Below are 16,697 nucleotides of genomic sequence, written 5' to 3' on the forward strand. Positions count from 1 at the left end.
AAGCCTCAGATATTTGTGTGGCAGGAATTTAGTCTACGATACAAAAACAAATTGCATTGTTCCACCCACTTTTTTGCCTCTGGCCTTGCCCCTCACTGGCATGCAGTGCTTGGAAGGCTGCCATGAGGGAATGTGGTTCTCAGACTGAAAAAGCTTTCCTACATCTGTACTAAACATTCCGTTTCTGGCCTGGAAAAGAGCTTGGAGCCTCAGAAGACACATCCTGGTTGCTTGATGAAAGAGGGAAATAAAGGGAGGTAGTAGAACAAGGCTTGATAATGTTTGGTCTGTGTAGAAGGTAGTGGTAGTGAGCTGTGGCATATTTTTAGTTGGAGAGAACAGAACATGAGTTAATCTGGTAACCAAGGGCTATTACTCAATACTTTGTACTCAAGTACCTGAATACAGAATGCCTGCACAATGTTTTTAGTCAGCACTTTTCCAGCAACATGCATAGAATTGATAACTGACTTGGGTAAAAAAAGTGTGCGCATATAATCTATTTGGACATGTATGTGTATTTTGTATTTGACTGTGGACACCTTAGTACAAAAATCTGACATCCCTTGGCAACTGTGTCCTTCAAATATTGTGAAACATCCAGTTCCTACATAATTGCGGTTAAAGTTTACAACTTCTTCAGAACAATATAAGAAGAGCCCTACGAGATCAGACCAGAAGCCATGTAGTCCAGCATTCTAAGCTCACAGTGGCTAACCAGAAGCCTAGAGGGAGTCCATCAGCAGGAGATAAGTGTAATAGGATTACATGTTACCAAATGCTTCCAAGCCACGCAGGAAGTGGGTTGGAGTGTGGAAGACAAACCCAAATTGTGTCTGCATTCTGACAAATTTGTAGGGCAGTCCAATATCTCAGAGAGGAGGTCAGGTCTCCTGCTCCCCTGGTGCATTCACTATAGCTGCCCAATTTCTCTGCTTTTTAAAGTTTGATAGAAATATCTGTGGGCTATAGGTACGTGCTTAAACTGCAAGGTTTTTTTTTTACCTATTAGTGAATTTCCCTGGTTTTTAATCGGGATGTAAGAAATGGGATCCTGTACAAGTTTGCTGAGAATGGATTGCTCATTTGCTCCCCTGCCATCATGCTTAGGATAGGTAAAACTGACCACAGGGGCAGGGCTGTGGAGTCGGTATGTCAAACCCTCGACTCTGACTCCTCTGTTTTTCTACTGTCCGACTCCGACTCCTTCATAAAAAGCAAATGTATATTAATTTTTCTACTGTCTGACTCCGACTCTGACTCCTTCATAAATGGCAAATGCATATTAATGTATTAATATTAATATTTATTTTATTTTGAAGTCGGAGTCAGTACGTTTCTACCGACTCCACCCAAAATTGCTGCCGACTCCATGACTCCGACTCTACAGCCCTGCACAGGGGATGGGGAGGGCGAGGGGAGCAGGCAGGAGGGGGAGGATGAGGACAGGTTTGATCATTTGCATGTTTATTGAGATCAGTGGGATTTACTCCTGTGCAATCATGCTTAGGATAGGTAAAACTGACCATGGGGAGGGAAGCCTGGAGTGGGCAGGGGAGTAGGAAAAAGGAAGAGGGGAGGAGAGGAAGAGGAGAGGGTAAGGAGGGGAAAGGCAGGTTTGATCATTTGCATGCTTATTGAGTTCAGAAGGAAGAAGGGGGAGTGGGGAGCAGAATGAGTATGAGGAGGAAGGAGGGGAGGGGATTGGAAGGGAAGGGGAGGGAAGGGGCAAAAGGGAGGTGATGGGAGGGAGGAGGAGGGGAGGGCAGGTTTGATCATTTGTATACTTATTGAGTTCAATGGGATTTATTCCCGTGCAATCATGCTTGAGAATGAAATGGACTGCATTCAAGTCGATTCTGACTTACGGCTACCCTAGAAATAGGGTTTTCATGGTAAGCGGTATTCAGAGGTGGGTTACCATTTCCTTCCTCTGACGCTGAGAGGCAGTGAGTGGCCCAAGATCACCCAGTGAGCTTCATGGGGATTTGAACCCTGGTCTCCCAGATCATAGTCTTAGGTTAGGTAAAACTGACAACGGGGGAGGGGAGGGAGGAGGAGGGGGAAGGAGGGGATGGGGAAGGGAAGGGAGGGGTGAAGGAAGGGATAGGGAGGAAGAGGTAAGGGCAGGTTTTGATCATTTGCATGCTTTTTGACTTCAGTGGGATTTACTCTTGTGCAGTCACGCTTAGGATAGGTGAAACTGACCTCGGGAAGGGTTGGGGGAGGGGGAGGGGAGGAGATTGGGTGGGTGGGCACTGGACAGAGGGGAAGCCCCTTTCCTTTTCAAAAGGAAAACATTGTGAACAGTATAAAAAAATTAGAATGTCTTAAAGTCAGCCTTGCCAAGGGGGTACAGATTTTTACAATGATGTAGCGTTATCAACCCTTGACCGCATAATAAACTGATGCACTTCCTAACTAAAGTGGTATTCATTTATCAGCATAGATAAATAGATCACATTGAACTCTTATTTAAGTGATCGATTTTTATTATATGGCTTTAAAAGAAGATTAGACAGATTCATAGAATCATAGAGTTGGAAGGGGCCTATAAGGCCATTGAGTACAACCCTCTGCTCAGTGCAGGGATCCAAGTTAAAGCATGCCCGACAGGAGGCAGTTCAGATGCCTCTTGAATGTGTCCAGTGTTGGAGAGCCCACCACCTCCCTAGGTAATTGGTTCCATTGTCTTACCACTCTTAACAGTAAAGACATTGTTCCTGATTCATGGAGAATGGGGCTATCAATGACTACTAGCCATGATGGATAGTGCTCTGCCTCCATAGTCATAGGCCGTATGCTTCTGAAAGTAAGTTTCTGGAAGCTGCAGGAAAGTAGAGCGCTGTTGCAGGTCCTGCTTGCAGGCTTCCCATAATGGGCATCTGGTTGGCCACTGTGAGAACAGGGCTAGATGGGCCACTGGCCTGATCCAGCAGGCTCTTTTGTTCTGATGTCTCCTCAGCCGGGCAGGGAGAGGGTGATCTGAAAGTGGGGGACATAAAAACAGCCCCCATGTCATGGTTAGATCACCTGCTGGTGAGCTTTAGACTTACAGTGGCCTTTTCCCTGTGCAGGGGTTGGAGACCTATTAAGACAGTCTGTCCCCAGAGACTGATAGATCCTTTCGGTTTTTCAGAGAGCTCTAGCTAGTTGACATGGTGGGCTCTTCTGTCAAAGTTCTGGTTGATCTGTGCAATACATAGGTAACTCAGGCGATTGACAAGATTGCACCTGAGCATCCTCCCAACTGGCAGAAAGCTCCATGGTATACGCAAGAGTTAAGAGCAATGAATCAAGAAGAGAGATGGCTTGAGCACAGGTAGAGAAAAAATTTCCAACAAATATAACTGAACACTGGTACGTGCTCACAGGGCCCATGAGAGGGAGGTGCAGGGGGTACATCTTACCTGGGCCCGGGGTCAAAAAGGGGGCCCAGGAGCCAAAGGAGGGGAGCTCCCTTTTCCTCCCTTTGTTAGTCATTTCCTGCAGGGTCCCATTCTGCAAGCCTGCTTCAAATGGTGCTTTTTTTTTTCTTTCCCCCCTAACTTGTGCAAAAAAGTATGACATTGTTCAATCAACTATTTGTATTTCTGTTGGATTCTGAAAATACAAATAATCAAACTTGAGTATTTTTTTCATTTTTTATGAAACTTACTCTGGAAGAAACTGAGCATGCTCGGTGGCCAAGGTAACTAGAGGAAGAGATACTTTGACCTTAAGAGGGCGTGGTCATTAGGAAGCTAGATTAACCCTACCCCTTTAGTATGAAAGGAAATGCAGTTTGAGGGCTCATATAAGGTAAGCAGTGTGAACCTTTAAACCCTATCGCGATGAGAAAGTCATCTCTCCAAAATGTATTCTCACAAATCAGGAGCCCAGAAAAGACAAGACAAGAAAGAACGAGAGGAAAATGAAAAAAGGGGTCAACAAACACGTTCAATTTGGATTAAGTGCAGCTTCAAAAAAATTTTCATTGAACTCACCTACAGAATTGGAGCAAGAAGAAACTGTTGGAAACCTCATCCCCAAACAAGGAGCAGTTGATTTGGGTAATCATGCACAGTATTTTGATGAAGGGGCAGATGCAGAAAATGAAAATGGAAAACAAAGAAACAGACATACAGACGCATGTGGAAGTGAATTTGGAAGATGAGAGGAGTAATCATAATGTAGGCCTTGACATTGGATGTATCACAACCGAGTTTCCATCTCAAAAGGAAATAGAAAAGTATGTTACGAATGGTCACATCCCTCTGCCTAAAACATTCCCAAAAGACACCTGCAATCAAGTGTTCCCAGAAAGCATACTGAAATTTCAAAGCACTAATGGAGAACACATGTAAGAGACTGTCTTGTCTGGAGTCAACAGAAACAAGCTTTATATTGCTTTCCATGTCGATTATTTTGGCTCAAGACTAGCGCTTCTGCGTCTAAGTCTGCACTGGTATCTGCTGAAGGCTGGGTTTCTAATGGGAAGTGGCAGAAACTTTCCTACAGGATCCCAAAACATGAAAAAGGCAATAGTCACAGAGAATGTTAACCAGCTTGGCGAGAACTAGAAAGGCGCCTGCTGTATGAGACGGGAGTTGACATCATCTTAGAAGCTTCAATCAAAACTGAAGCTGTGAAATGGTACAACCTTTTAAAGCGCATCATCGATGTTGTACTCTTGGGAGAACGTGGTCTAGCATTTACTGGTTCATCCCATTGAATTGGTGATTCAAACAATGGAAACTTTTTAGGTCTCATTGAACTGCTCTCCAGGTGGGACCCCATCCTTCAGGAACATATGTTAAGTGTAGAGGAGTCACAGAAAAGGAACGAGCAGCTTCAAGTTTATTATCTGTCCCCTGACTCACAAAATGAATTTATTGCAGAATGCTCGAAACTTGTGAAACAACACATTTTGCTTGAGAGGCAATCTGCAAAGTACTTTGCAATAATAGTAAAGTATATTTATTGCATATAGCCAAAAAGCCGTTGCAACATAAACAGATAAAAATAAAAAAACACAACAAGGTTAAAAACATCTATACAGAGTAAAATTTGCAGCATGAGGGAAGAATTCTGTACATCTCAGATAGTTTTAACAAATGCAGCTCTAATCTTTTTAGCAGCCAACGCAAAATTGGCAACTGCAATTATGATTTGCTTATGTGGGGCTGACAATAAACTAATTACCAGTTGGGTGATGGGAATCCCTTCGACCGTATCTATGAGAGGCACTATAAATTTCTCTCTCGGAGACTGGTATAAAGGGCAGAAAAACATGTAATGGACTAGATCTTTGGGGACCATACAGCCATTGATACAGTGGCGTTCTGCATGTGGTGTGCCATCATACCTGCCTTGTAAAAATGCAGTCGGCATGGTATGGAATCTTAATTCCGTGAAGTCCCTGCGGAGAGGTGCACATGTCAAAATATCAAGATAGGGAGCCCAAGCGTGGTTAGGTTTAATGTATGGGAACCATAAGGAAAAGGGTGCAGTGGCTATCAAAGCCCTGTCTTGCTGCGCATCATAATCAAAGATCCTATTGCGCAGTTCAGCATGGTTAAAGTTCTTAAGATTATTTCAAGTGAGATCGTAACGGGACGCTAGCTCATCAAATTTAGCTGCCCAACCCCCTTTCTCCAATTGGTCTTCCCAACACAGTTTCACAGGAGATGGGGTCTCCAACAAGGACAATTTTTTCCCAAAACGAAGGAATGCAAGGTCGGTCCGGGCCAGTAAAGATGGTAGGCCATGCTCAGCCCTGGTGTGTGCTGAGGGGGTGCCTTTAGGAAGCCCCATAATCTTTTTCAAAAATTTTTTTTGAAGAACTTCAAGATTAGGGCGTACAGGGTACCCCCACAGTTCTATCCCATAAAGGATTTTGGGGAGAATTTTGGCCACAAAGAGTTTGGTCATTGGTCTTATTAATTGGCCACCATGGGAATAAAAGAATTTCTTTAGTTGGCCGCAAGATCTAGAGGCCTGAAGCTTAACACATTCCAAGTGGGGGGTCCACACCAGATTATTGCTGAAACAAATACCAAGATATTTAAAGGTATTTACCTGTTCTAATGGCTGACCATCTAGGGTCCAAATTGACATTGTTCTATTATACTTCCCACAGACCATGATTTTAGATTTAGTATGATTGACCTGTAAATGTTGGGCCTCACTATATTCTTGCAGTCGAGACAGCATTCTTTTGAGTCCAGTCTTATTTAATGAAAGGAGAACCAGGTCATCGGCATAAAGTAATGCCGAGATCTTCCTGAGCTTTACTGTGTGTGTGGGGGGGAAGGCAGGGGAGGTCATTGAGGGAATAATATCATTAATGAAGAAGTTAAACAAAAAAAGGGCCAGGATGCATCCTTGCTTTATGCCTCTTTTAACGGGGATTTCATGGGAGAGGGATCTGTTTAGACCTAAGCGGATCCTTAGGAATGTATCCTGGTGCAGGACTTGGAGGAGCCACAGTAATCTCTTCTCGATACCTGCCTGATTGAGTTTCTGCCATAGTAGTGTCCTGTCGATAGAGTCAAAGGCCGCTGAGAAATCGATAAATGCCAAATATAGGGACTTAAACGCCCCTGTTTTGATCTTGCTTATAAGGTGCTGTAATACAAACACGTGATCGAGACTGCTTCTGCCTTCTCTAAACCCTGCCTGTTCTTCATAAATAATGGAGCGGCTATTTTCCCACTCAAGTAATTTATTTAGTAAGAATCGCCCATATAATTTAGATGTCATGTCCAGCAAGCTGATCGGTCTATAGTTACGTGGATCAGAGGGGTCGCCTTTTTTAAATATGGGTATCACAATGCTGGTGTGCCAGCCTGGGGGAATGGTACCGGTGTCATTGATCTTTGTGAAGAGTATTGCGAGAATGGGGCTCCACCATAAGGGATCGAGTAAAAATAACTCAGGTGGAATCATGTCCTCTCCTGGGGCTTTCCCTGGTCAGAGAGAGGATATTAAGTCTCCAATATCCGCACATGTAACTGGCGGCCAGGGGGGTAAATCATCATCATCATCATAATATTATGGTCAGCGGCCACTCTAGGCGACGTACAAATTAGAATAAAATACTACATATAAAATACAACATGGTAACCAAGCTTCAATCTAAAATTAATCTAAAATTAATCTAAAACCATCCACAGCTGTAGCAAGATAAAATTAATCTATTCCCGGGATCTTGTAGGCCTGCCTGAATAGCCAGGTTTTCAAGGCTTGACAGAAACTTGGCAGGGAGGGGGCATGGCGAAGATCATAGGGCAACGAATTCCAGAGGGTGGGGGCCACAATCGAAAAAGCCCTCTCTCTGGTCCGCACCAGCCTAGCTGTTTTGACTGGTGGGACCGAGAGAAGGTCTTGAGTGGCTGATCTCGTCAGGCAGCATGTTTGGTGATGCTGGAGGCGCTCCTTTAGATAAACTGGGCCGAAACCGTATAGGGCTTTAAAGGTTAATACCAACACCTTGAATTGGGCCCGGTAAACAACTGGTAACCAGTGTAGATCTTCTAGCACCAGAGTGATGTGATCACGGCGACGGCTGTTTTTAATCAAACGTGCCGCTGCATTCTGCACCAGCTGTAATTTCCGGACCGTTTTCAAGGGTAACCCAACGTAGAGCGCATTGCAGTAGTCTAAGCGAGAGGAGACCAGGGCATGAACCACCCATGGGAGAAGATGGACAGGAAGGTAGGGTCGCAGCCTCTGTATTAGATGTAGTTGATACCAAGCTGCCCGGCTCACTGCCAAAACCTGAGCCTCCATGGACAGCTGGGAGTCAAGAATGACCCCGAGGCTACGGACCTGGTCCTTCAAGAGCAATTTCACCCCATCAAGCACCAGGTCTATATCTCCTAACCTTCTCTTGTCACCCACAAGCAGCACGTAGGTCTTGTCAGGATTTAGCTTCAGCCTATTTCCTCCCATCCATTCACTTACGGACTTCAGGCACTTGGAAATGGTATCCACAGCCACCTCTGGCGAGGACTTGAACGAGAGATAGAGCTGGGTGTCATCCGCATATTGGTGACACCGCAGCCCAAATCTCCTGATGATGGCTCCCAACGGCTTTACATAAATGTTAAACAGCATGGGGGAGAGGATAGAACCCTGTGGCACACCACAATTGAGAGGCCAAGGGTCTGAAACCTCATCCCCCAATGCCACCCGCTGATGCCTGTCTGAGAGACAGGAACGGAACCACCGTAAAACAGTGCCTCCTATTCCCATTCCCTCCAGGCGATCCAAAAGGATACCGTGGTCGACGGTATCGAAAGCCGCTGAGAGATCCAGGAGGACGAGGAACACATATTCTCCCCTATCCAACGCCCTCCTTAAATCATCCACCAGTGCGACCAAGGCTGTTTCAGTTCCATGTCCAGTCCTGAAGCCCGATTGGAATGGATCTAAATAATCTGCTTCATCCAAGTGTGTCTGTAATTGTTTGGCCACCACTTGCTCGATCACCTTGCCCAAGAATGGTAAATCGGAAACTGGGCGGAAGTTGTTCAACTCTTGGGGATCCAAGGAGGGCTTTTTCAGGATGGGTTTTATTACCGCCTCCTTGAGGGCTGATGGCATTGCTCCCTCTTCTAAGGAAGCATTCACCACTGCCATGATCCCTTCAGTCAGTTTCTCTTTACAGCTCATAATGAGCCATGTGGGGCAAGGATCCACCAAACAAGTGGTCGGCCTCACAGTAGAGAGCACCTTGTCCACTTCCTCAGAGGGAAGAGGCTGAAACCAATCCCACCGGACCGGAAAGCAACTGGCCGACTCTGGCCCACTTCCTGTATCCACGGCATACGGAATCGTGCTCTTCAGGTACTCAATTTTATCAGCAAAGTGTTTAGCAAATGCCTCACAGGAGGCTTTAGAATGTTCCATGGGTTCCTGCGCAACTGGACCGACCAGACTGCGGACCACTTGGAACAACCTCCTGGGACAACACTCTGCAGACGCAATAGAGGCAGCAAAGAAATCCCTCTTTGTTGCCTTTGTTGCCACTTGGTAGGCTGCTATTGCTGCTCTAACCAGTGTCGGATCATCTTCGGAGCGAGATTTCCGCCACCGGCGCTCTAGTCGTCTCACCCACAACCGTGGTGTATACCAGGGTGCAATCTGAGTTCTATTCAGGGGGAGAGGACGTTTTGGAGCCACCCAGTCTATTGCCCTGGTGACCTTCCTATTTCACTCCATCACCAGGGTGTCGACCGGGTGACCTTCAGGCAACTCCAAATCCCCCAGCGCATTCAGGAATCCCTTAGGCTCCATCATGCGTCTGGGGCGGACCATCCTAGTAGGTCCCTGTCCCCTGCGGAGGTTGTGTGGCATTGAGAAGTCCATGTTTACCAGATAGTGATCTGACCATGACACGGGGTTAAAAGAAGCAGCCCCCATTTTCAGAGCACTCCCTCCCCCTCCCGAGACAAACAAGGTCAAGAGCATGACCGGCTACATGGGTCGGCTCAGTTTTACTAAGGTGCAGTTCCCAAGAAGTCATGGTTTCCATGAAATCCCGAGGGGCTCCTATGAGAGCCGCCTCGGCGTGCAGGTTAAAGTCTCCCAAAACCAATAGGCTGGGGGAGAGTACCCGCACGCCCGAGACAACCTCGAGCACCTCGGTCAGGGAGTCTGCCGTGCAGCGGGGTGGGCGGTACACAAGCAGAATCCCTAAACTGCCCTTTGGGCCCAACCTCCAGTACATGCAGTCAACAAACTTGGTCTCGTGGAGAGGGGCCTGGCAAAAATCAGAGGGAACTACCTTAGTGTTTGGGGATATTGAGACTGAGTTCCCAAAAATTAAGCGAAAATGGGAAGTCCAGGTTTCCGGGAGGATTGGTGGCACCGGTACTGAAACATTTTGGGACAACCCTCCCCGGGCCAGTCTCCAGAACTCCACATCATTCCCTTGCAGAGCAGCAAGGCACAATGAGCGCCAACTACTGGCAATAAAGATTAGTTTTTTCTCATTAAGAAGTTTCTTATATTCCCTTTTCAAAAAAAGGAGACAAGAAACTGCTGCTTCTGAGTGATGGCGTCTAGTGAATCTTATTTGGGTACAGAGTTCTCTTTTTTTGGCTTGACAGACCTTATCGTACCACGGTTTGGAGCCCTGGGAGGGTCTAGGGGCAATTGATGTAGAGACTAGGGGTTTAAGGGTTGAAATGACCTTGTACGTCGGGAGGATAGCATTTGGAGAGGAGAGGACCTTTTGGCGTAGCTCAGTTAGCTTTGTGGCCGCCAAGGATTGTCTTATGGTAGCCTCTATAGCTTGAGACCATTTAAGGCGCCTGGTCCATCGCAAATCATCTAATAGCGGCATCGATGGGTGAGGAATGACGTGGTAAGAGGGCTGCGGAAGGATAGTTTCAGGGGAAGATGGTCACTGTCAGGTCTATCTCCTATAGATAGTTCCCCGACAAGGCTAATCAATGAAGGGGAACCCAATACATAGTCCACCACACTAGCTCCCTTACTAGATATACAAGTGAAGAAACCTTTGGAGGAATCCAGGTGGGTGCCATTTAGGCAAATTAGTTGGAATTTGATCAACCTCCTGAATAAAGCTAAACCGTTTCTATTGGTTAGCCTATCTCGGGAAGCTCAGGGCAGAAGCACTAGCTCGCAGGGGGTGAAGTCAAGAGTATCATAAATTCCTGGATAGCTAACACCCATCCTGGCTTTGAAATCCCCTCCCACAAGCAAAGGACACGGGGAATTCACATAGAACATTATCGATAAAATAATCAAATTCCTGCCACTTTAACATCATTTGTGAAGAACGTAAGGGAGGGAGATAGACATTGATACAGATAAAAGGTGGGAAATCTGAGGTAGGTGTTATATGAAGAGGTTGACAGAAATCGGGAGCTGCACAGGGTAATTCCACGGCGAGCACATCCATAGAAGTGGCTATCAGAATTGCAAGGCTGCCACTGCTACGGCCCATGTTAGCAGAGCGCTTCGCCGGTTTAGACTAAGATTTAAAGCCATCAATGAGGATATGGTTTTCTTCAAGTAGCCATGTCTCTTGTAAGCAGACCAAGTCAAAAGTTTGGAGAAAGGTGGTTAATTCCAGGTCTGCCACCTTATTGTTCCAACCTGCTATGTTCCAAAAGACGAAGTTTGTAAGGGACAGAGGCGAAACAGTGCTGTCTAGGGAGGACTTTATTGGGGGTAAAGTCGACACAACAGAAGGCCGATCTTGTCATTCCCTGTCGTCTCTCAGGGGTGTGATTTGATCCATTTCTGAACTGTGAATACAGATGTTGGAGAATGGCGGGCTATTGTAACATAATGGAGATTGTGGTGCGTGGGAGATCTTGACTGGAGACCCCAATTCCTCCAGGTCCAAGCGGGTCATGTCAATCCATGTCGGGTTGTCAAAAGATTTTGGTCTAGCAGCAATTGTAATCCTGTCTCGGAGGGCTGGAATGTTGTCGGTCCCTCCATGTTTGCTTTGTTTAGGATTGTTGGCTTGCAGATCTGACAAATCCATTCTAAGACGGTCTAGTCTACGGATTATTGCCAGCTGTTCCTCCTTGGGTAAGTCCCCAAAAACTTCCAACAGCTGTAGATCCTCTGGTTCACATGGATCATCGGAGGGAGCAGTTGGAGGAACTTGAACTTCTGGTGAAGTAAGAGAATGTAAAGTGACTGGAGGATGGGTTGGCAGATTCATCTCAGGTCTGACCAATTGTGGAATAGTTCTTGGCTTATAGGTCGGAGATGTATGAGGGAAAGGGAAGAGAGGCTGCGGGGGAGCCGCATTTTTGAAATACCGTCAAATGTGTATACCAGAGTTTCCTAGGCGCTATTTTAGGCTATAGACCATTTTTACAATGGCTGGATTCTTAAAGGTAACAATTGTTTTCACAGTCTTGTAGCTGTTATAAAGAAAGTAGATATGTAGAATATCTGAAAGATGGAGCTGTGCTGGAAAAAAGGGCTCCAAAATTTCCCAAAACTGAAATTTACTAAGATGTTGCTCCTGCTTTCGAGGGGGTTAGGATAATTGAGGAAGACCAGTTTGTTCTGTACCAGGATCAAGTTCCAGTACCGTTTTGCCTGGAAAATACATGGCGGGGCCTCCTGTACTGCCAAAGAAGAACTAGGACTGGGAGCCGGTTTATGGGACAGGGGCCGGGCTGGAGGAGGGGAGGAAGGGACGCTCACCAGTGGAGTTGGAATAGTGGTAGTAATACCAGCCTCGTATTTCCCTTTAGCACTTCACTGTTCCTTAAAATTCGCTGGAGAGCGGGTCCCTCTGGGGGATTGAAAAGTCCGTTGGATAGAGATTTTAGGAGAGCAAAAGCGGTTTAAAGTTTAGTTTCTTGTAGTGAGGTTGTTTAAAGTTCTTAATATTCTTTGTTTTCGTTTGTGATACGTTCCTTCGACAACAAGAAGTTGGATGATGTTTGGTCTTTCCTAGCCTCGAATAGGGAGGCTGGAAGGTGGGCTTCTTTGGCTTAGTTTTCAGCTTCCTGGGGTGCTTAGCGCTAACATCTCCTGCTTGGGTCACGTTGTCAGACTTAAGTGTTTTGGCAGCTGACACCAGTGTATTTAGGAGGGCGTTGCACTCAGAGAGGAAGGTTTTAATACTTTCTAATTCATCCAAAATCAAAAGGGACCATCCTACCAGGGAGGAGTTGTTAGATTTTACTTCCAAGGAAGGGACTTGCAGACTTGGCAGAATCGAGAGAAAGTAGGGATGATCGTGCTGGTTCTGTAGCAAGGAGCATGGGTTCTGGAGAATGATGGTTGTCTGCCAGTGCAAGCTCCCCTGCCAAGGACAGGGAAGGAGGGCCTCCTTTCAGCTCGTAAATATCATTTATGTGGTCCAAGGACCAGTCCATGACAGGAGGCGGAGGAGGCAAGTGAGGGAGGCAACAAATAAGTTTCCATTGAAGATGGGAAAAATTGGGTGATCTTTGGCTGTAAATCAGGTGGAGGAGTTTCAACCAACTGAAATTTCCCCTCAAGTTCTTTGCACCTTTTCCTGGTTAAAACCATGTTGTAGGAAACATAAAACAGAGAGACAAGGTGGAAAAATTATCTGTCTTGGATAATGACTTTATCAGTAGAAAAATGCCTTGCCTCTGGGTTTCTGCTTCTGTTTCAGCTTCTACTAGTAGAAATGTTCGGCGCTGGGCACTCCCCAAACGCTGCGTTTAATGGTGACAGGTTTATGCCCGTCTAACAATAAAACAATAAAACTCTGAACAGCAAAAACACATTCCAGAGGCAGGGAGGCTAAACCGGGAAACTAATAGCCTACTATCTGCTGCAGTAGCCCTTTTTTAAACTGTTAAAATAGTTCATAGGAAGAGAGCTGTAAAATGAGCTGCGTACCTGCCTCCATCGTGCCCGGACGTCTTTGCAATAATAGTAGATTCCACACCAGATTCTTCCCATATTGAACAAACAACATTTCTTTTGAGATACGTACTTTTAAAAGAAACGCAGTATGAGATTCAAGAAAGATTTCTCAAGTTTGGAGATTGTTGCAACAAAAGGGGGGAAGAAATTGCTCAGTTGATAACTGTTACATTGAAAGAACATGCTATTCCTCTCAGTGATTGTAGAGCTCCAGGCTACGATAATGGCACAAATATGGTCGAAAAATACAACAGCGCACAAGCAAAAATACAAGAACAATGCTCAACAGCAATTTTTCACCTTGCGGTTGTCACACACTCAACTTACATGGAATTGCTGCTGCTGAATGCGTACCTGAAGCAATAACCTTTTTCAGAACAATTCAAACTGTGTGCCACCTGTTCAGTTCCAGTGCTAAGCAGTGGGAATTACTACAAAACCATAGTAACTAGAACTAAATTTGATGGCCAAAACAAGAAATGAAGTCCATGAAGTTTTATTATATGTGACATCTTTTGCCTGTGTGTTAATCTCAGCCGTGTGGTACAAAATATTAGCTGGCATAGATATTTGCAACAAGGTCATCCAAGCTAGAGATTCCACACTGGATGTTGAAGTAGCAAGCACAGAAACTCTCCTCACAGAGCTGACAAAACTTCGAAAGAACTGGAAATACATGTGGAATGAAGCCAAATTGGTTGCATTAAACCTAAATATAGAAATAAAACTCTCCCGTAGATGTGATGGAGTTTGGCGCAAGAAGGCAAGGCCACATGACAGCACACCTGATGCTAACTTGGAAGAAATGAATAACACAGATGATACTCCAGAAGAGGCCTACTTCAGAAAGTGTGTGTTTTACATTTTGGTAGACAATGTTATAGCAGGATTAACTGTCCGCTTCAATGCTGTTAAGCAGTTGGCAGAAAAATTTGATTTCTTGTGGAAATATCTCACCATGTCTGAAAGTGATGTGGAGAGAAAAGCTTTATCTTTAACAGAGCAATATCCTGCTGACCTTAATGGTGATGATTTTAGAAAAGAAATGCAACATTTATCCTCAGTACATAAAGCAAATTTTGTAAATGCACAGTTAAAGCCATTAGATCTGTTGAACTTGTTAACAGAGTACCGACTTGGTGACCTGTTTCCAAATGTTTGTGTTAGCTTAAGAATACTGTTAACCATTCCAGCAACAGTAGCTTCTGGAGAGAGGTCATTTAGCAAACTTAAGCTAATTAAGAATTATTTAAGGTCTACAATGTCTCAGTTCGAAATTTTTCACACAAAAAAAGGCCAGGAAAGCTCTTTTTTTAAAGTAAATAGTAAGTTTATCTACCTTGTTTCAATGTGAATTTTTTCTACTTATCTGTATTGTAGCATAAACAAAGATGTTCAAATCAAATGTGCTTTCTTATCTCTGATCCTCTTTTATTTTATTTATATTTATTTATATTTACCATGGAGGGAGTATAAGAGCATAAGGCCTTAAATGCAGAAAATTAACAGAGCGCTCCACTCCACCCCTCTTTCGTCTTCCATACCCTTTTTGACCTTACAGGCTACAGCTCATGGTATAAAACTGTAGTGGATAAAAACAGAATGACTAATGGAGAAGGGAAGGGGCCCAAAAGAAACTTTGTACCCCCTGATAAAATTCCTCTCAGAGGCCCTGCGTGCTCATGTTAGAGCTTACTCAGTGGCAGGGAAGGTGGCAAAGAAAACTTACCCGCCTCCATTGCTTCCTCAGGTTGCCGTCCTGCAGAGCTGTCCCTCTGAAGGAGCAGGTTCGTAGTTTGGCAGTTCTCTTGGATCCATTGCTGTTGCTTGAGGCACAGGTGGCCTCAGTGGTGCAGAGTGCCTTCCATCATCTTAGGCTGGTGGCCCAACTGTCACTATCTGAACAGGGATAACCTGGCTATAGTAATCTATGCTCTGGTAGCCTCAAGGTTGGATTATTGCAATGTGCTTTACATGGGACTGCCTTTGAAAACTGTTTAGAAGCTTCAATTAGTGCAGAATTTGGCTACCCGATTCTTGATGCGTTCAAGGCGAACAGAGCATACAGTAGGGCCCCTCTTTGCAGCGTTTTGCTTTACAGTGTTCCGCTAATACAGCGGTTGTGAATTGTAGAAAGGCCCCACTTTACAGCGCTTGTTCTGCTTTTACTGTGGTTTTTTGCCGCCAGGTGCCATTTTGGTCAATGTAAGTCAGTGGGATCCGCTTTACAGCGGTTTTCGCTTTACAGTGGGGGTCCGGAACGTAACCTGCTGTATGAGCGGGGCCCTGCTGTATAACATCAATACTGTTCCAATTATACTGGCTGCCTATATGCTTCAGAGCCCAATTCAAAGTACTGGCTTTGACCAATAAAGCTGTTTATGGCTCAGGATCCCAGTATCATCTAGAACGCCTCTCCTGATATAGGTTTACCTGGACCCTTAGATCTTCTTAGGAGGCTGTTCTCCAGGTCTGCCCTCTGAGGGAGGCTTGAAGAGGGGTGACAAGGGAGATGACCTTTTCAGTTGTGGCTCCCCATCTGTGGGATCCTTTTCCCAGTGAGGATCACCTGGTGCCTTCATTGGCATCTTTTTGGCTCCAGGTAAAGACATACTTTTTTCCCAGGCATTTGATAGATTGAGATGAAATTATGTATGTTATTTGCTGCCAAAGCTTCCTGTTGCTGTATGGGGGTGTTGTGTTTTATGGTTTTGCTTTTTATAGAATGATATGTTTGTTTTTGTTTTAATGTTGTAAGTCACTTGGAGACCTTCAAATATCATGTGACTAATAAATCTAATAATAATAAAAATAATAATGTTCATCTCTGAGAGTGGGGAAAGTTTCTTAGTCTGAGACTACCACAAAAAAGGCTCTGTCTGTCATGGCCACCAAACAAATTGACTTCACAGAAACACAAGCAGAGTCTCTGAGGCAGATTTCAGTGCCCAGAAAGATTCATATGGGTGTAGGCAATTCTTCACGTAACTCAGTCCCAAATAATTTAGGGCTTTTAAGGTTAAAACTAGCACTTTCAAATGGACCTGGAGGTGTACCACTAACTAGTGTAACTGGTACAGAATTGGTGTTACGTGCTCTGATGACCTTGCCCCCACCAGCAACCTAACAGCATTTTGGAATTTCCAGGGTGTCTTCAAAGGCAGCCATATTTAAGGCACTAAGAAGGCCCTCTCTCTGGTCACCATGTACCTAATTTCAGATGACACAGGATGAGGAAGAGAGACTCAGATGATGAATGAAAGGTTCAAGCAGAATTATGTGGGAGAATATCTTCCTTCAAGAAGCTA

At 45.0% G+C, this 16,697-nt stretch overlaps 1 protein-coding gene across 9 annotated transcripts in view; it reads left to right on the plus strand.

Annotated features, from left to right (window-relative positions):
• RIMKLB (ribosomal modification protein rimK like family member B) overlaps positions 1-16,697 on the plus strand; it is a 114,845-nt gene that overhangs the window by 56,477 nt on the left and 41,671 nt on the right. The window lies entirely within an intron of this gene.

Source organism: Rhineura floridana, chromosome 1, assembly GCF_030035675.1.
Source record: "Rhineura floridana isolate rRhiFlo1 chromosome 1, rRhiFlo1.hap2, whole genome shotgun sequence".
NCBI classification, from domain to species: Eukaryota; Metazoa; Chordata; class Lepidosauria; order Squamata; family Rhineuridae; genus Rhineura; species Rhineura floridana.